Source organism: Lissotriton vulgaris, chromosome 10, assembly GCF_964263255.1.
Source record: "Lissotriton vulgaris chromosome 10, aLisVul1.2, whole genome shotgun sequence".
NCBI classification, from domain to species: domain Eukaryota; kingdom Metazoa; phylum Chordata; class Amphibia; order Caudata; family Salamandridae; genus Lissotriton; species Lissotriton vulgaris.
Genome location: NC_141698.1, coordinates 429,730,217 through 429,751,837, shown reverse-complemented (window position 1 = coordinate 429,751,837; position 21,621 = coordinate 429,730,217). Strand labels below are relative to the sequence as shown.

The 21,621-nt window shown below is 43.7% G+C and overlaps 1 protein-coding gene across 3 annotated transcripts in view; it reads left to right on the top strand.

Annotated features, from left to right (window-relative positions):
* The first annotated feature begins 796 nt into the window (after positions 1–796).
* TEDC2 (tubulin epsilon and delta complex 2) overlaps positions 797–21,621 on the top strand; it is a 334,684-nt gene continuing 313,859 nt past the window's right edge. Inside the window, exon 1 of one of the 3 annotated variants that reach the window (XM_086941286.1) lies at positions 797–910. The gene's annotated coding sequence lies outside the window, so the exon portion shown is untranslated. Of the gene's footprint in view, positions 949–21,621 lie in introns of all 3 variants that reach the window. The other 2 variants (XM_086941287.1, XM_086941285.1) reach the window with 2 other exon arrangements.

Sequence of the window (21,621 nt, the reverse complement as noted above, 5' to 3'; positions counted from 1 at the left end):
CGGGTAGGAGCGTACTACCCACGAAGAGTGCAATGGCACACTAGTTTAAACTCCATGACACTCTGTCTAGTAACAAGGAGCACTGCACTACCCCACCAGCGACTGATAGCTATATTAAGCAGACCTCAAAATCTCTTCTCTTCTAAAGACACTTTCATAACTAATACTCATTCTCAGGCCCCTCTAGGAAGTTCGCTCTTCATTGTAAAGTTGTAATGTTTCCTGTACTTTCCTCAGTCACCCATGTGTGCAGTGTTGGATTTTGTGTCTGTGCACCCTTCATTTTAAGTCTCCTGTTTATCTTTGTAATGTTCTATTATGTAACACTTTTCTCTTGTAACGTAACTGGCTCTATTTTACAGCGCTCAGACACCTTCGGGTAATGTCCGCGCTTGCACTAAATAAATAAAACGTCGTCGCCCCACGCCAGTACAGGCGACGGGTCTCGGTGATCAGTGTCACCGCCCTGCAGCAAACAGCGGCCCTCTGTAATAGTGGTCACGGACCAGCCCGTTTCCGCTGAAAACACCAATACGTTTGTGGTAATGGGCCGGTTCTTTCCAGGCGCCTCGTCTAATACTAGGGGGGTGGGAAGCAACGCGCGAACGTAGACTGGGAAGAAGGTATCGTTCCAGCTCGGCTGAGTACTGTAAGCGCCTTGTTTATTATTGATTTGAAAGGTGGCGGTTCACCTACGCGCGCTGGGCGCACTTTTACGTGCCTCCGACGTCAAGTACGTCGTTGTTAGGGACGCCGAACTGGTAGGATAACTGCTAACTGGATAACGCGCTGTGACGCAGGTATAGTCCGGGTGGCTTTCGTCGGAAGAACTAGTCTCATCTGCTGCAGTCCTTGCCATAAGGATTTTCCCAGTCCCCCAGAAGGTGATTCCGCTCCTGCAGAGGGCTAGGTAAAGTTGGGAGCACATCTGAGTGTGGTATCGCATAGGTACGACGAATAGGGTGGCCAGGTTTCCATTATCATTTCGTAGGAAACTTGGTTAACATGGAGGCACTGTGTGTTCGGCAAAACTACAAGTCGTCTGTTGGGCTGCGAGGGTGGCTGTGAGTGATAGACGTGTTTAATCGCATCCTGTCCTTTTAAAGGCTACCCGCGGTGGTCTAGTTGGAAACAGTGTAAAGAGGAGACTTTTTTTTCCAGTCCCGACCCTCCTCCCCTTTCCCCACATGGCCAAATTGTGTGCTCTTGGGCAGTGCTGGAATTTTAAAAAGTGTACTCCTTGAACCCATAAATTCAAGGGAGTGGAGTTACGAGGGGCAGCACTTGAAAAACAGCCTGGCAGTCAACATACATTTTTCGGTCTCGCCTGACCCAGCTCATGCGCTGACCTGAAGTGACTTTTAGTAAGTGGCTTCAAAAATATGCTGCCATGGTTGGCCAAGAGTTTGAGTGCATGTGCACAGGCGCGTGCTTTGCGTGCCTCTCTCTGCGCTTCAATTCCCTCCCCCATCACAGATCTCGTCACTCTGCTGGCCTCATTAAGTGCATCGCGATCACTTTCACTTTCGCACACAACTCCCGGGCTTCTCTTGCGTTTTATCCCCCACTGTTCTTCCTTTAATTCCGGCTTCTGCGTCAGCTCTTATTTTCTCTTTCCTACCATTCCCAGTATTTCTCTTCACCTACTGCTTCTCCCTCTTTTGGTGCTGCAGCGCGTTCATCACTCGTCTATCCCAAATCCAAATGTAGGCGTCTGCCCTCAAAAGGTAAATCTAACATCATGAAAAACTAGAACAAACCTTGCTCTTTTTTACATTCTGGACAGGAGCAGGCTTCGGGCACTCATATTTTACATTTTCAAAGAGGTGATATATGATGGTGAAACTTACTGTACTCAACTACTTCAGTCCACTCATTTCCACCTTGAGCATGAGTAAGTTATTAAACACATGTGGCATATGTTATGGTCACCAAACAACGTCCTGTCTTCAAGGACACTATTTTCCATTCTTAAGGGTACCTTTCACAACATGTTTTCAGCAGAGTTGGCACGGTTGGGTTTGTTGAAATGAACGAAACTACAACTCCCAGAATACACCCAGTTATTAAAGGAAAGTCCAACGCGGGTGTACCTGGCGAGACTGAGTCATCAGGTCACCCAAATAATATACATGTTTGAGCAGACACAAGACTATATTCAAGTTTGATCGCATTACATTAAATGAACAATTTTTAGGCGTGGGAACTATGTTTATTTTTAAACTGTATGCGAGAACACAAAATCACACATTTATAAAGCATGAATTTAAACCTAGTGTCTAATCCCTTGGATTGTTTCGAATATCACCAAATTCAATTTTTTTTCTTTCATGTCTTCATACTTCGTGACCATCAGCTAACACGTCATACTATATATACCATCTTTTCAAAAGCACAACTCTAAAAGAGCGCTAAGTAAAGCACTTAAGCTTTGTCAGGGGTTTGAAGCGCTATATAAATTCTGCTACAGCATACAATACAATGGAGATTACAACATCAATTAAAAGCCTTCATACAATACTTCTCAGCTGTCCCTCTCCTCCACCACGCATTCCTTGCTCTACCCTCCTCCACTCATTTCCCCGGATAGTTGGCTTGAACATTTCCACTCAGCTCCTTCAAGTGCCTCTCCGTTTACACTACAGAGTGCCCTTTTGGGCCGGCACACACCCTGCTCCTTATCAGCCCGCTCCGTGCCCAGCCCAGATTCTTGGCCTCAGAGGGCACCTGGGTGTAACGCTGAATGGGGGAATGGTCCCTAAGGTTTGAGGGCGGAGCCAAAACAACAGTCTCACGAGCATCTGATTTTTGCACTTGTAACACCCAGAGGGTGTTTACAGGCTAGTGTGAGAAAGTGCTTGGTTTTATTTATTTTATTTCAAAAACATTTATTGAAGGCAAAGAGTTGAAATGACACAGCGTGATGCCCACAACCCAACGCAGGCAAGTGCTTAGTTTTATAAATAAATAATATATGTCATAAACAAGCACTGGCCATGCCAATGGGCCTGGCTGATAAGAAAAATGCCTTTCCAGTCACTTGGACTTTAGGCCCTCAGTATTTTAGCATGCATGCACTGTATCATTCATCCTTGCACTTGTACATCCGTTTACCCACTCACAAACTTTTTTTTGCAATAATCCATTCACATATCCACAATAAAAAGCACAGAGTCTACACACATATGCAAGACAATTTAAAAGAACAATAATAAGTGTTTAGCCATGCAACAGTTGATAAATCACTGGCTTGGTAGTCAAAGAGGACTGGGGCATAGAGAAGGTTTCTTCTATTAATGACTTAAACATGGAACTTATCTTGCATATCAGAGGGATGAATATGGTGGAGTAGTTAAAATCTATGTCCACCACAGTGAGTTTCTATCCGCATTTTCACCCTTGAACATTAGAATGGTCATCATTGTGGCTGTGGAAAATTCAAATGGAGATTTTTATGCTTTGCTGGGATTCTGCTGAGGACTCCTTGGCATTTTTGAGGCATTGTGGACTTAAGAATCTTTTGTGAGGACCTCACAATATGTGGATCACAAGCGACCATAAGGACTTTGGCGGCCTTCCTGGATGTTTTGAATAATGAATGATTCATGGGCTACTCTAATGCCCATACTAGTTGTTACTTGGTAGCGGGGAGAGGAGTTGGCCTAACGGCTAGTGCGGTCGTCATCGAATCTGAGGAACTGTGTTCGAGTCTCCGCATCAACGCTGAACATCCTGTGATTCTGGACAATACACTTAATATCCACATGCCTAAAAAAAATAAAAATGAGTGTGTCCTCATGTAACACAACTGGTGCTATGTTTAGCGCTCTGATACCTGATTAGGGTCAAGTTTGCGCTATATAAAACACTGTAAAAATAAAAAAACAGGCATTGGCATAGCCAATAGGTCTCGCTTTTGGGACTTTATAAGTATTTAGTTATGCAGCACAAGATCCTTTGTGCAACAACATCAACTGTTGCATGGCTAAACACTTATAAGGTCCCAAAAGCAAGGCCTATTGGCTATGCCAATGCTTGTTACTTTTTAAGTCGAGCCTACGCACTGCGAGCAGTGCTGTATTGAGAATGGAATATAAGCTCATACAAGCTCCGCCCACTTCCCTGCCCATCTTTTCAAATGGCTCCTTTTACCATCCTTCCTAAATCTTTGCTTTTCATTGGTAAATAGGCTTACTAGTCCCTCCTTGGTACCGCCTTGTCTCCCATTCTGCAACCTCCCACAATGACTGGACCTTTCACTTGTGGTTTTATAAAGTGTGCTTTATATATTTTTTATATATATATATATATATATTACCTGCTGGCGGTCGCCAGCAGGTATATATAGTTAGGACCTAGTTTACATGGGAAATCCGCAACATTCTATTGGGAATAACTTTGGCACCAGTTAATGAATGTACGCGATTTTCTCAAAGAAGAGGGCCCGTTACGCTCCGCTCCTTCCCTGAAAGTTTCAGGGGGATTCGTGAAGCGGGGGCCAAGAAAAAAGGGGGGCCCCAAAACGTGTTTTCCCCATGCAATTTTCCATAGGACAGCTACAGCCCTTACCGATGAACGGAATTACACCAAACTTGGCAAAATGGTAGAGGCTGGTATGCAGTAGAGCCTTTTGTTAAGTGGTGTAAATCCCTCCAGTAGTTGTTGAGAAAATCGGATTTTAAAAATATATATATCTATAGGCATTGCACCGTGCGTGCACTGTAAGCTTACTGTACTCTGTACCTTCCCGAGTACGAGCTGCATGCTGATTGGCTGCCACTGTCTGTCAACACTCCAAAACAGAAATTGTTGGCAGCCATCTTGTGCCTCAGTAGACTGAGGCACAGGAAAGCAGAAAAACACATGTGTAGAACTCAAAAAGGGGCAGGGTAGAAGTACCCTGACCCCCTAGGCCTGCTCAGTGGGTCCCACAAGGACCCCCCAGGCCCCCCAAATGTTTTTTTTTTTGAAAAATCGCTGGGGTGCGCACACCGCGATCCAAAAAAATTATTGGGGGCCTGGGGGGTCCTTGTGGGACCCTCTGAGCAGGCCTAGGGGGTCAGGGTGCTTCTACCCTGCCCCCTTTGTGTGTTTTGCACCTTTGTTTCACTGCTTTCTTGTGCCTTGGTTCTACTGAGGCACAAGATGGCTGCCAACAATTCCTGGTTTGGAGTGTTGACAGACAGTGGCAGCCAATCAGCATGCCTTTCACAGGAAAGCAGCATGCTCATTGGCTGTCAACACTTCTAACCAGGAAGTGTTGGCATTCATCTTGTGCTAGGTAGACTGAGGCACAAGAAAGCAGAAAAACAAACGTGTAGAAAAAAAAGGGGGCAGGGTAGAAGCACCCTGACCCCCTAGGCCTGCTCAGTATGTTTATTTAAAAATTATCCCCAAAAGGGACCAAATTGCGGGGGCAAAGTAATAAAGAAGTGTGGGGGGTGCCCAATCCCCCCCACACTGCCCCGGGGACCGCTGCCCTCCGGGGCAAAGCAAAGCAGACTCCTGGCACATACTGGAGGCTCCTGGTGGGTTAGTTGCCCCCCAGGGACCCTCAGAATGCAAGGGGAATTAGTTCCCCCTCTGCAAACATGCCTGGGGGCTGCGTTGCTGAGAGGTGTAAAAAAGGGTGTAGCCTTATTACACCTCTCTGCAATGCAGCCCACTGGCTTATACTGGAGGCTCCTGGTAGGCTAGTTGCCCCCCAAGGACCCCCAGTATGCAAGGGGAATTAGTTCCTCCTCTGCAAACGCGCCAGGGGTTGCGCTGCAGAGTGTTGTAAAAAGGGGCGTGCCCTCTGAACACCTGCCTGCAAAAATGTAGTAAATCAATATAAAAAAATAACAATTAATACATTTCAAAATTGTCATTTAATAAACCTTCGAAATTAAATGAAAAAAAACATAGCTTTCAGGCCTGATATAGTTAGGAATTAGCATTTTAAAAACCATTGAAATTCATAAAAAAATCATTGGTTTCAGGCCTTATATAGTTAGGAATTAGCATTAAAAAAACTTTTGAAATTCACTGAAAAAAACATAGGTTTCAGGCCTTATATAGTTATGAATTAGCATTTAAAAAACCTTGCAAATTCACTGAAAAAACCATAGATTTCAGGCATTATATAGTTAGGAATTAGCATTTAAAAAACCTTGCAAATTCAATTAAAAAACCATAGGTTTCAGGCCTTATATAGTTAGGAATTAGCATTTAAAAAACCTTGCAAATTCACTGAAAAAACCATAGGTTTCAGGCCTTATCTAGTTAGGAATTAGCTGTAAAAAAACCTTTGAAATTCACTCAAAAAACTATAAGTTTTAGGGGTGTTATAGTTAGCTGGACATTTCACTCATACAAAACCATTGAAATTGCTCCTATATAGTTAGTTGTACTAACTATATTTCGCGCACCCGCAATCCACTGCTGATGGTGTCACGTATTAGATCATTCATGACATGGTCAGTGACATCACTGATGACATCTCAAATGACATTCATTTTTTTGTTGTTAGATATAGGGAGATTAAGAGATTTGCCCAGAATCACAGTATTTACAGTGTCATTGCCGAGACTTGAACCCAGTTCCCCAGATTCGAGGTCCACCGCCCCAGCCGTTAAGCCAACTCCTCTCCCCATTATATTGCCGGTGATCACTATTTCTTTAATGGTCTTATCTTATTACACTCACTTCATTGCAGCAGGCCACGGCGTCAAGCTTAGTAGTTTGGCAGGCGCCCACCTTTTTAATTGTTTTCTTCAATAATTATTACTTTGCATTGTTTTTGAAAAGTATGTAACGCTGCATATAATTACGGCTGACCAAGAACTAAGCAAACAGTGGCAGCCGCATGGCTCGCCCAACTCCGTCAACATCTTTGCTTTTATTTTCACAACATGGGCGCCGCGATTTAGATTGCACTAAGGCGCCCGCTTTTCCACTATTTGCTCCTCGTTGCTGTCCCGCACCAGGGATAAACATTAACTATTAACAACACAGGCGCTGCGCTTCATATTTTAGCAAGCACCCGTTTTAAAACATTTTTGGGGGGTGTTAATTGATGTTAAGATATATATTTAAAGTGTGGTAATGTCGCATTTGATCCCGACTGACCGGGAACTAAGCAAACAGTGACGGCTGCACTCGGCTCGCCCAAGTCTATGTTAACATCTCTGCTTTGGTAGGGGGGGAGGGAGCGACACGTGACCTTCCAGTCTGTTTTACTCATAATCCGTAGGTGGAGGGAGATTCTCATTGTGCCATAGTGAAGTCTGCACCAATGTAGGGTGACCAGGCGTCCCGTATTTGCCCGGACAGTCCTGGTTTTTAGACAGCTGTCCCGGCAGATTTCAGGAAATTAAGCTTGTCCCGGTTTTTTGAGAGGGTCGGCTGAAAAGGGTGGGAGGTATTTTTTTATGTTTCGCAAAGCAGGGATAGTTAGCAGCTGTTATAGGAAAGCAATTTAATTAACAGGCATGCAACTGGCTTTAAAAAGGGCATTTTATGCATTTTCTTACTGCCTTTTCTGTAATTTTCTGCTAAGGAGCACTGTCATTCTGTGCACAGGGTTGAAGTAAAATTGTAGTCCTTCTATTTTTGGGAAATGTCAATTTTTTTGCTTTAAAATTCTAGTCACCCTACACCAATGGCTAATAAGCGGAGCTCCACCATACTGCCAGGTGGGCCCCGGGCTACTCCTGCGCTGTTCCTGCCGTGGTCCTCCACAGGCTGTACCAGCAACTCCACCATACTGCCAGGTGGGCCCCGGGCTACTCCTGCGCTGTTCCTGCCGTGGGCCTCCACAGGCTGTACCAGCAATGCCCCGACAGTCACCTGGCATGCCTTCTCAGCCTGCTACAGAGCGTAGCGTACATGCCACCCCGCAGCACAGTCTTCAAGGGCCTCTTACGCCCATCAGGATGCTTGTTAAGTATTAGGTCTAAGCAGGTTTATTTCTGTAAGATTTTATAGTCTAGTCTGTATGTCCCTGTATTTTAACATTCTATAGCTATATTCAAGGATGGCCTCTGCGGTTGCTGTCTCTATTTCTGTAGTTGTTCCTTCCGCCAGTAGTTTGCCCTGGCCGTAATTTAGGAGAGCCCGTTCTTCGTGTAGGCAGGTTGAATAAAACAGCCAGGCACGTCTTTACATGAAAGAATAATTTGAGTACAGTCTTATTACTCAAAAATAGCTGGAATGGTTTGAAAATATGTTGATTTGTGCATCTGTGGTGAACGTATAATGAGTTTTCATTTTCTTTCTTTCTTTCTCTGGGATCTGATTCATAACAGTCTAATTCCTGGTGACGCTATTGTGTTCTGACCCTTCGCGACGTAGTCACAAACTATATCTGCTCCTGTTTTCTGTTCTCTTCCAAGACGGCTGCAGTGGTCTTCGCCATTTGGGCGCGTCACCGGTGGCGGTTTATGTAGTAAGGCTGTTACCAGGCGACAACTAGCGAGTTTGGAGGTCAGTGGGCTACGGCCTGCAAGGATGATCCAGCAGGGGGCGGCGCAGCAGACCTACAACAACTAGCTAGTGAAATAGCTGAGGGGGAGAAAAGAGGGTTGTCTGGTGGGGCACCTGAGAGGGGCATTCGAGAGGATGTCTGTGGGGGACCTGTCAGATGCGGAGAGCTGCGAAAGGGGTGCTCTGGTGAAGACTAGGTAAGGCAATAGAAAAGCTACTGTAGGGGAGGAGGAAGGAGGGAAGAGAATGGTGTTTGTGGGCTGGTAGTTTGAATTGCCGCCAATTCTTGTTTTTCTACTTGAATAGTCCATGATCCTGTTATTATGTTCTTGGTAAGTTAATTAGAAGTGACAGACTGGGTATGTCCATATGCTAGTTTACTCTCAGGCAACGTAGTTATTCTGTGCTTTGCGACAATATGCAAACGCACTCACAATCCTGTTGCTCGCTATTCATTAAATTCAAAGGAAATGTATTCCTAGTATGAAAAAACATATTTTCAAAGAGGTACATTTCTGGTAAAGCATCTTGATAAAACAAAAAGTACTAGAAGTGTGAAAAGAAAATGCAGTGGGGCTGGAAGTTCGAGAAAAAGTGACCCGCCGGGCAGCGAAGCATGTTCAGAGGTAGAGTGGGTTGGTTGAAATTGACTACTGTTAAGATGTCGCTTCACTCATTCAGGAAATAATAAAAAAAACTATAGGGGCATTGCTTTAATTTAATTTATGTCTGCCACTGGTGATAATTTGTTGCACACTATTCCACCTTAGACAGGAACTAGGTGTATGCAAATACCCCTTGGTCCTGCTCCAAAAGGGACAGTCCAACCTGAACTGCTGGGCCAAATTGCCTCTGAATGGAAACAGACGCAACCCCAGCAGGTTTCAACCTATTTGGGCCTCTTCAGTAGGGTCATTGTGGTAAAAAAAGAGGGACTGGAATTTGGCCCCGAATGATTACCAGTGACTGAGATTTATTCAGTCACTCCACCCATCATTTTATTTGATTACGGGCTCCACTAATTACCGATACATGTGAAACAATTTGCTTCAAAGCCGAGAGTAAGCACATAGCTTATTTTGGAAAATTTACGTCCGCATGCCCAAAGTTTATCTTAAGAGCCCACTGCTGGTACTGCCAAAGTCCGGATACCAAGTCTGCCAAGTTTTGATTCTAGTTCAAGACTCTTTCTTTTTTTTCTCCATTTTCTTAGACTTCTTGTCTTTTTTATCATTCTCTGGCAAGCACTTTTCATCTCGGATATCTCCCCTTGTCACTGTTTTCTACCTTTCTTCTACGCCTTTTTTCTGTATGGGATGGCTGTTCATTGCCCGCTATAATAGAATATAACAGAAGGTCTTCTGGCATTCTCTTCCAGTACCTCATTTCATACCAAGGGGCGTTTGCAAACTGATGGCTGACTAGAGTTTTATTAGTGCATTTTTCGACGGTTGAGACAACACTCTTCCAGAGAACGTATACGGTCTATTCTAATGATACATTTCAGCAGGCTTGACCTGATGAGATCTGTCAGAGAAAAGAGTAAAGGGGTGCCGCTTGTGAAGGAGACCTTGCTGTTTGTCTCTGTGCTGCTGACAGGAGCCCCGTAGGGCAAAGCATCTGTGTGCCAGGAGCCCCGCTGGGCGTTCGGATCAACGAGGGGAGTCGCCATCAAAGAGGTCGGGACTGCGAGGGCCAGCAGGCTGTGCGCGTTCCAGCCAGCACACCTGCCGCCTCTTCCTGTGTCTCCGCCCCCTGCTGGACTGTTTAAAACTCCTCGCGGCCCCCGCTCCGCGGGAGCCGCTCGTGAAGGAGACCTTGCTGTTGGTCTCTGTGCTGCTGACAGGAGCCCCGTAGGGCAAAGCATCTGTGTGCCAGGAGCCCCGCTGGGCGTTCGGATCAACGAGGGGAGTCGCCATCAAAGAGGTCGGGACTGCGAGGGCCAGCAGGCTGTGCGCGTTCCAGCCAGCACACCTGCCGCCTCTTCCCGTGTCTCCGCCCCCTGTTGGACTGTTTAAAACTCCTCGCGGCCCCTGCTCCGCGGGAGCCGCTCGTGAAGGAGACCTTGCTGTTTGTCTCTGTGCTGCTGACAGGAGCCCCGTAGGGCAAAGCATCTGTGTGCCAGGAGCCCCGCTGGGCGTTCGGATCAACGAGGGGAGTCGCCATCAAAGAGGTCGGGACTGCGAGGGCCAGCAGGCTGTGCGCGTTCCAGCCAGCACACCTGCCGCCTCTTCCCGTGTCTCCGCCCCCTGCTGGACTGTTTAAAACTCCTCGCGGCCCCCGCTCCGCGGGAGCCGCTCGTGAAGGAGTCCTTGCTGTTTGTCTCTGTGCTGCTGACAGGAGCCCCGTAGGGCAAAGCATCTGTGTGCCAGGAGCCCAGCTGGGCGTTCGGATCAACGAGGGGAGTCGCCATCAAAGAGGTCGGGACTGCGAGGGCCAGCAGGCTGTGCGCGTTCCAGCCAGCACACCTGCCGCCTCTTCCCGTGTCTCCGCCACCTGCTGGACTGTTTAAAACTCCTCGCGGCCCCCGCTCCGCGGGAGCCGCTCGTGAAGGAGACCTTGCTGTTTGTCTCTGTGCTGCTGACAGGAGCCCCGTAGGGCAAAGCATCTGTGTGCCAGGAGCCCCGCTGGGCGTTCGGATCAACGAGGGGAGTCGCCATCAAAGAGGTCGGGACTGCGAGGGCCAGCAGGCTGTGCGCGTTCCAGCCAGCACACCTGCCGCCTCTTCCCGTGACTCCGCCCCCTCTATTCACAGTCGACTTATAAACCAAAGACCCGCGCGTTAGCGGGACGCGTGTGCGGGACATCACCCGGGACGAAGCCCGGACTAAGGGCGGACAGTCTTAGACAGTCCGAGACAGGCTGAGACTGGACTGGACACGCCACTCTGCCCCTACTGTCTTTGCTTAGTTTGGTTTGCAGTAAGACTACTCATACTTGTTTTACATCTTGGATATACCGTCATTCAGTATATCATTGTTGTTATTTGGTTATCATTACTGGTTTAAGAAAAATGCCCAAAAAGAACTTAGCAGCGGGGGGTAATTCTATAGAAAATTATATGATACAAGTAGTCTCTAAGATTAATAATGAGAGACGCGAATCCTTAGGCCTTAGTCTGTCCCCTAACCTATCTCCCCTAAGTCCCTCACCTGACTCACCCTGGATTGATATACCTTCCCAGGTCGAGGGAAGTGTAGTTTTAGACTCAGATACCTTAGAAAATGGAATTTCAAACCTGAGTACTCATACAACACAGGGACAAGACATAGCTCGGGCTAATGACTCGGTATGTCAGGTAGTTGATACTGATCAAGACCAAGATCAAATTGTGCAGGAGAGTGAGCAGCCAAATAATGAAGTTGATCCCCCAGTTCAAGATCATGTGCCACGTGCCATCAGAAAATGTAGAAAAACCCAATTACATCGTGGTGGTGTTCATTTAGGGAAGAAGAGGGCTGCGTCGCCCGTGAGAAGTAGGGATAAAAGCAGGGGGAAAGTAGAAGAACCCGAGAAGTATAACGTGGATGAGGAGTTATTATCAAGGTTAGATGATTTAATTGACACTAAACTTAAAATCTTAATTAAACCAGTAGTGACCAAACTGGACAAGCTAACTGCAGATATAAAGAAATTAGGTGCTGATCAAAAAAAGTTAGCAGAAGCTGTGTCTAATATATCGGACACAGTTACCAGCCTAGTTCTACCCGTAAAAGAGGCTTTTTTTCCTTCATCTGAGGGAGGCACTAGTTCAAACACTATACAAGCAAATTTGCAGGAACAGCCCTCAATTACAGTGACACATCACTCATTGCCAGGGGATACTTTACCCCCAATTCCGACTGTAATACCTGCACCTAGCACAGAAGAAGTCACTGTTCAGTTTCTGGAAGATGCGGCCCCATTAGTGTTGGTATTGGCTAATGTCCCCCCACTAGCCCCGGACCAATTAGAACCCCCCCCGGCATTAACAAGTAAGGCCCTGCACTGGTTATCAGGCAATATGCAGTTGGCCCCGTGGGGGAAACAACAGCTAGCTGGTGATATTAAATCAGCCAGAAGGGTCCCATGGATAGGTCAAAACCCCAAAAAATTCAAGGGTGATTGCATTATTATAAATTTTGCCAATTCTGCAGTTTTACCAAACATCCTGCCAAATATTTTGCCGCCGCAGCGCAGAAGAGGTACCATCATTCCCCTCACCCTAGAATTTTTCGGCAAAAAACAGCGGAGCATGATCTATCCTAAGTCTACTCATAATTTTACCAGGCCTACTTGGCCAGCAACACCTCATGGCTGGGGTTTCGAGGTACCAACTAATAATTGGGGCTATAGTCAGGATAGAAGGGAACGTCCAATACGGCCACCCCCTCTAGATCAATGTTACCCTACTCACTTTAATAATCACTTTAACATCCCCATTTCCAATAGGTACGGCATCTTCTCAGATGAGGGGGGACTGGATGGGGTGGAATGACTACCTGACACACCTTCTAATCTCCTCCCCAACGACCGATTGTTAGAAGATACAGACATAGGAGATACTCTTCAAGTGTTAGAACCGCAAGGCAGCAAGGATGGGGGTTCGGGTGGTATGAATCAAACTGCTATACCAGGTTTACCCATTGATATAAACCCAGCCTCTCCTCTAGTTTGTACTTCGGCTAATCCTGGGATAGATCGGGTACGCTGCTGTACAGGCTTAACATCTATCATTCATACTGCACGAGAAAATGTGGTTACAACACAACACGAACCAATTTAATATAAGGAGGGGCTATTATCCTGGAACATAGCTGGACTGCAGGATAAATTGATTAATATAGATTGGTTATCCTTTGTTAAAGATTACCCCGTTATATGCCTCCAAGAAACCTGGGTAGTGGGGAAAAATATACAGATTGATGGTTATGAGAGTTTTATAATTTCGGCAGTTCCTTCACCTAGTGGTAGAGCTAAAGGGGGTTTGTCAATCTTTGTCAATCTGTCACTTATATGCCTTAAATCTGAACATCACTCTGGCAACAACAATATTCAGGTTGTCGAATTTAAGAGGGGTAGTACAAGTTTTGTTCTGATCAATTTCTATAATGCAGTGAGTCAGTCCGGGGATTGCAATATTGAGTCATTACGTGAATTCCTAAGGGCCAAAAATGATTCCCTTCCCCGCCTTAAGATAATAGCGGGTGATTTCAACACACATTTATGTGGGAACCCTAGCCTGAGTCCTGTTGGTCAATTGGGATGTAACAATCTGGAAGGAATTCACTTTGATCACTCGCGGAGGGGTTCTTATTTAAACGACCTAATGAATGAATACAACCTTTTCACTGCTATGTCAATAGCTGAGGAACAAACTGTTTTTCCAACCCCTACTTTTAAAGGTCACGCAACAGGGTCATATATAGACCATATTCTATTATCGGCAGAGTTTGTTAATAATGTTGGGGACTTTTCGATTATCTCAAGTATTTACAGCGACCATAATCCCATATGCATTATTATGGGGGTGAATTTACTCGAAAAACATAACCCTCGAGAGGATTGCGGTACTACTAAATGTATTAATGGTAAGCGACGCTTAAAGTGGTCAATGGTGGACTGTAAACAATTTTATTCCTCTATTAACAATGTATGCCAACATGATCTGATAATATGCACATCTACTGCTTCAGCACCATTACAAATTTTGACGTCTTTTAATGAGATTGCTAAAAAGGTGGAGTCTTTTTTAATGTTACCCGCCAAGAGGATAGCTAACTCATCCAATAACCCGAAATGGTTTGACAGTATCTGTTCGAAGGCCAGTCGCAAGCTTAAGAAAGCTTTAAAAATAAAACCAAGAGATCCTTCAACCATCAGGGTGTTGCGGGCTGAGTACAAGAAGTCTCTTGCCATTCGCAAACGTGCTGTCAAGAAAAGTGTTTGGGAGTCCTTGCTAGATCCAGAGATATTAAAAAATAGCTCAAAGTTCTGGGAGATCATTAATAAGCCCTTATTTGATCACCCCAGTATCTCAAGTACGGGCACCAATATCTCAGAAGAAGTTTGGATTAACCACTTCAGCTCCATTTTTAAAGGTAACGGTTCCCAGGTACAATGCAGTCCAAAAGAAACCAGAGAAAAATCCTTGTTATTCACAATTGATGAGGTATTAAAGGGCATAGAAGGCCTATCTAACAACAAGGCCCCAGGACCTGACGGTCTCCCCCCTGATCTTTTTAAATCTTGCATAACACTCTGGGCACCGGTCCTTACAGCTGTACTCAATGCTGCTGTGGTATGCGGATGCCCAAAATCATGGGGGGCATCCACCATCGTGCCCATTTTTAAGAAAGGTGACCGTAGTAGTCCTGCCTGCTATCGACCAATATCTTTAATTAACTCCGTGGTAAAAGTTGTGGGAGGAGTAATATTGAATAGATTGGTCAGATGGTCAGAAGAAAATAATATAATATCTTCAATCCAGTATGGATTCAGGCCCGGACATTCTACGATTTCACAATGTTTAAACTTATACCTCATTATTGGGAAGTATACTAAGGCTCGAAGCGGAACGATCCATATGGCGTTCATGGATCTTTCCTCGGCTTTCGATTGCGTGAGTCGGGGGAAGCTCTGGGACGCCATGCTAAGAATGGGTGTGGATCCAAACCTAGTCGCTTTGTTAGATGATATGCACTCGGACACCAATGCAAATGTCAGATTCACCCAAGACCTAAATGTGACCAAAGACTTTGGGGTGCATCGTGGTGTCCGACAAGGTTGCATCCTGGCCCCATTCCTTTTTAATTTATATATTAATGATCTGGAAGAGCACCTTTTAAGCACCAATACGGATTATCCGTATATTGGCCGTAGGGGGCTGCCAGTCCTTTTATATGCGGACGACGCAGTTCTCCTATCAAGAACAGCAAATGGACTCCAAATCTTACTAGACTCCTTCCATTCTTTTATGACCTCAAGAGAGCTAAGTATTAATAACTCCAAATCTTATATAATGAAGGTCGGACAGGGATATAAAAAAGTAAACTGCCTAAATGTAAATGGAGTACGTATTCCTACTACACATACATTTTCCTATCTCGGGGTCCTCTTTGACAGTCAATTAAATTGGGGACCCGTGATTGAAAAAAAGAAGGGAGAGGTCACTAGGGTAAACGCGGCAATAATGGACTTTTCTAGGAAAGTGGGTAATAGTCCAGTTGCCGCCTTACTCCAACTTTACCAAGCAAAAAGTGTTTCCACAGCGTGCTACGGCAGTGAAATTTGGGGCTATGTTCCTCCGGATCCCCTACAAACTGTTGAAAATAATTTTCTGAAACAAGTTTTAAGGGTTCCTAGGGGTACGGCCAATTTCTCTGTGAACGAGGAACTGGGGGTTTCCTTCGTAAGTGACAAGATTGCTGTTAATCCCATGATATGCTGGATGAACTGTTGGTTAAATGATAATATTCCTCTCACCCAGCTTATTTTAAGAGAATCACTCACATGGGATAACAGGATGAAGGTTCCTTGGTTAAAGTATCTTTATAAGTGCTTTGCTGATTTAGGTCGCCCTGAACTCTTTTTATTCCCTGAATCGATCACTAAACAGGATGTTATAACGGTCAAGAAAGCTTTTATCGATTTTAGAATTCAAGATAGGGAATCATGTGAGCTAAAAAAAGAAAGTGTTCGTAATCATGTACTAGTAAAAAGCACCTTGCTCATGGAACCCTATTTATCCTGGCAACTGTCCAGTTATGACCGTTTTTTACTGACCAGGTTCAGGCTTAACTTGTTTCATTTTTTGCTGGCTGTACCAAGGGGAGCTCATCGTGGACAAGTGTTGCCGGCTTGCGGCTGCGACGATATGTCTCCGCAAGACCTGGCACACTTTCTCTTTTTTTGTCCCTTTTATGCTGTTCCGAGGAACGTATATTTAAAACCCTGTCTGAAAAAACTAAATTTTATACAATATCGTCCTGCACTGCACTTTCTACAGCTATTAAGTTGTGATTACACCTTGTATATATGTAGTTTTTTAAAATTGGCAGTAAAATTTAGAAATAGTATGGAAGGATAAAAATAATATATGAATTGCTATTACCTCCTTTTTATAATGGACCTCACAAAATACTTTGAATGCTTGTTGTATATTTGTCTTCTCCTTGCTTATATTACAACTGTATTTTATTCTTATTGTATAAATGTGCTCTTTTTAATTGTAGTGTAAATGCTTTTATGGTTGTCAATTCGTACAACCGAATAAAGTTTATTGACTTGACTTGACTAGTGCATTTTTCCTTGCTGGTTGAACAGTTTATGTTTATTCTTCTCTCTGAATAGGTGATTTTTTTGTTTGGGAGGTTGGACCTCCATTCCACTGAATGCGAAGGGCATCTGATATTTTGCTTGTTTTGCTGACTGGCTGATCCTCTAAATCTTAGGGTAGGTATGTGAAAACCTAGAAAAATACCCTTCCAGAGCAGCTTGTGATGAGGTATTAATATGTCAGTAGGAGTAAGATGGCCATTATAAAGCTTTAGTAAACTCTTTTTCTGACGTAGAATAAACACTGTTAATCCAAATATTAGAAAGCCCAGATAGCCTCGTCTTTGACCACATAAAGTCTCATCATCACGTCGTTTGATGCAGTAGATTCTTGAACCAGGTAACTAACACTAAGCAAAAGATAGCAGTTCCAAGTATGATTGCGCCAACGTAGGACAGTAAGGAAACTGCCCCTTGCACTTGTCATTCTCACTTCCCTTCAAATTTAGCAAAACCGTTCTGCAGGCTATGAGATAGATTATCCTAGAATTACATTTTACAAACCGTTGGGGAGATGCTCACCTGTGCAAGCTGATTCGGGAATGTGTCAATTAAATAATTACCAGTCATTACAACCTTCAGTTGTAATAAGAAACGGGAATGCGTCAATTAAATAATTACTAGTCATCACAACCTTCAGTTGTAATAAGAATCAATCTGTTTGGTTTATACAGACTTTTTCAGAATTAAGTTAGTTTCAGTCACTCCTGTGATTAAGCACTGTCATATTCCACTGTATGCAAAAACTTGTAACCCGATATCTAAAGTTTCACTTTTAGTGAAGATACCATAGAAAGTGAAAACTTTACAGGTTTAAAAATTGTAATAGTAAAGGATGTTGGGGCATCGGAATTCTGTTTTGAAAGAGACAAAATAGTCTGCATAGATGTCCAGTTATCTGCTTTGGATAAATGAACCAGGTTGACTCTGCAATCCAGATTCAATTTAGCTGCAATATCCCATTTGGCTGCAATATCCCATTTGGCTATGCTAGCCTATCCTCTGAGATTAAGGGACTGGAGGGGTGTTAGTTTTTGTAAGCAAACGGTTTGCAAATGGATTTGGCTGTTTATATTCCCACTTAGTTGTGGAGTTTCTCAGGGATCCTCTTTATTTATATTACCATTTAATTTGTATTTGCACCCATTATTCCAACAGGAGGTTCTGCCCCATTACTACATTGATGGTACACAGGTAGAGTTCAGGTGTCCAGCTACCAACTTTCCAGATAATACTATTAGAATTTTCCAGGTTTCTTAAAAGGATAATCCAAAATTGGCTCAACCTCACTAGGCCCCAAGATAAAAAAAATTCTCGCTAAATATGCTGGTGACCGTCTGGTCATCAGACCGCAAAGACCACAGTACAAAGAAAACAGGAACCCTTCCACGGTTTGTCTACTAAGTCAGACAGGCTGTAATCCTTGAACCTAAAAGAGAAAGAATAATGCAACTCAATAATTCCCAAAACGTGAGGTCCCACATGAGCTAAAATTTGAGGTCCGTTCCATCAGCCCCACACTGCCACCACATTTCAACAGAATTACCAAGCCACCCACCTCCGTCATATTCAAGCAAAGTCTGTAATTTTGTCCACCTGCTAGCCCACTACTGGGCAAATAAACAAATCCCCTGACTGAATCATTTGCATTTCAAAATTCCACATCTGCACTGTGGATCGACCATTTCCCTTTGATTCAAAAGTAATCATCAACCTAGCCGCATTCATTGCCAAGTAGCGCAAACATTTATGAGAAAAGTCAAATTTCCTTAAGATAGTATTGGCCCCTAATAGGACCGTTTTGGCTAAAAGGTTAATGGTCAAAGTTGAGACCTTCTCCAAAAAATGCATACCCCCTCTGAGACATTTTCTAAAACTCGGCAAACCTAGAACACATCGGCCATATCCACTTCAATTCCCTACATCTGTGGGTTGAGCATTGCACATCTTCTTCACTGCATATTTATCACTACTTTAAAGACATCGCAGGCCGGTCTCCTCCTCTGATATTTGCAATCTAACAAGCGGCCAAAAAGGCCCTTTATTGTAATGCAATAGGTCTTGCATTTGCAAGATTTTAAGCTATTAGTATTGTAAATGACAATGCCTTTTATTTATGTTTTAAAACCAAAACCATAAATAAAATGCATTGTCATTTACAATGCCAATATGCGAATGCGAGACCTATTGCATTGCAAATGCTTGTTAAAGTCTGCTGTAAAGAAATTGTCAACAAGAACATAGGGGACAGTAAATCTGGTCTAGGTTACTTAATGGATCTCAAAGGCTGTGTTTTAAAATATTCTACAGGTTTAAGACACATGCTGAAGAGATCATTGTATGTTATAAAGTAAGGGTTGACCCAATGGTACTGGGACCTGGGTATTCAATGTTGTGTATAAAGTGGTCCCAGTCGAAACAACATTCTAAACGCACATCACAATTTATATACAGTACACATATTTCAAAACACATTTTTCTGGACAAAATATTCTGAGTGATGTTATTTAATATACATCCTCAAATGCAAATCAATTGTCAGAGTAATCAACAAATAATGGACATTTAGTCTTGATGCCCAATAGAGGGGCGTGGGAAAAGGATGTATATTAAATAACATCACTCAGAATATTTTGTCCAGAAAAATTTGTTTCGAAATATGTGTACTGTATATAAATTGTGATGTGCGTTTAGAATGTTGTTTCGACTGGGACCACTTTATACACAACAGAAGAGATCATTGTATGCCTAGCAATTTTGAAGGGATTATAATAATTGTAAGATATCTAGTGGTTAACACAGATCTGGGAGTATTCTGTGCTTTGTCCATTCACAGTTTTGACTCATAAAGTAGCATAGAGGGTTAATGTGCTTGCACACGTGCAGTATGCAGATCAAGGATTTGGTATTTTGCTTAGAGAGGTAAGTGGGCTACTGCTTGTGACTCAGAGATCATTTTGTTACTTACAGTTCACAAGCCGTCTAAAACAGCACAGTGAGCTCTGTATCGGCATCAAGGAGGGACATGCAAATTGTTCGTCATGGGTTAAGTTCCTTAAAGTGTTTTGTTCTCAATCTGTTTTCATTCTAAGATTGCAGAAGAGGGTTCTGTTGGGAATTAACAAAGTCTTGCTAGTACAGATAGCCACAGCCACTGTCTTTAGTTTTACACCCTGAATTTACTCTTAACACATAATGTCTACAAGTATGGTATGCGTTTCCCGCAGGTTATAACCCTCATTCTCTTATGCTGTACATTGTTTTCCACACTTGTATGATTTATTGTGCCTGTGCGCTTGTGTGATGTAAAGCACTCTGACACCCTATACAAGGATGAGGAGCAGTATAAAAGAATACAAATAAAAATAGGTGCCATTCAAATAAATATTTTTGTAATTGCTCATACAGACAGATACATCTTGCATTCTTACCTTGCAGGTACATCTCTTACATGGGGAGTTGAACAAAGTTTAAACATGCCTACAGTAGTTTTGCTTAAGCACTTATGGATTGGTATGAAGCTGTTCGCCTTTGTTTTCTTCCATTGTATTAGTGGTCTAGGTATTGTGTTCCAGATAATTTCCAACCTGGGTGATATTTTACCAAATGGAGGGCTCATGTCTTTAAATCATGTCTTTGTTCAGGGACCAGCTCAAATCAGGAAGCCCCCTTGCTGCCTGCACGTTTCTGTCAGAACGGAACACAGACATCATGCTGGAGCAGCTGAACTGTCGCCCAGTGTTGCAAAATCGACACTAGGACAGTTCCAACATGTTTCCTTTTTGTCAGCCTGATCCCAGATCTGCCCAAGAAATAATTTCCAGAACCACGATCTGGTGTGATTCCCCCTACTTTCCAGTACTGCTCTTGTGTAATCAGTTTTGAACATATTTGCCAGCTCTTGTTTTTAGGTCTCAGCTCTGGACGGAGCGCAAGTACTTCCTCGAAGCGAGACATGCTGTATCTGCTTTGTGGGCTTACAGCCCGCCGATGACTTCCCATTTGCTGGCACCATTGTCGCTCTAATTTTGCATTCTCCTCATTTGACAAGGACATGCATATGTCATGCCTCTTCCGGTCTTTAGCCCTCCCCAAGAGCACCCGCCAACTACTGTTAAACATACGCAGAGCCCATTTTTACGCATTGTTTCAGGACCACTTTATATTTTTGGCAATGGGTGACCGGTCCCTCTACATGCTAGGAACAGATTTCTGCAGGTACGGGCTTTTTCTGCAGAACATAAGATATATATTTTCTATTTAGTGTTTCCTAACGTTCTGTGTTTGATAAAGCTAACTTGTGGTTACATGCTCTGCTCCTAGATAATGTGTTCTGTATTTAACACCATCACTGCTGCAGCAATTCCCCCTCTGTGCTTTAGATCCTTTACACCCATTGTTCATGACGAGCTCAGCTCGTCATGAGCACACGAGCAGTGTACTTCAGCTCGTCATGTGCATCGAAGGGGTTAAGTAATCTAACTCGCTGAGTTCGGCTTTATTGTTGGATAATGACCTTGACTTGGAGCCGTAAGGAAAGGTTGCATTACTGGCAGATGACTGTCTCCATATCAATGTGTGTGCACATCCCATCCTATACTATAAAAACAAAACATGTTTATACAAAACGCAGAATAGCACATGGACACTAATGCTGTATGTACAGTTTGTTTTCCATAAAAATCTCTCTTCACACATTTGAATAGCACAGATAAATAATAGCCTTCTAAATACACCAAGAGGCACAATTTATAAACATAAAGCATGATTTTCAGAATGTGGTAATTTTGTTTAACCTACCTTTCTTGTAGTTCTGTGACGGTGTATGCTCTACAGTGT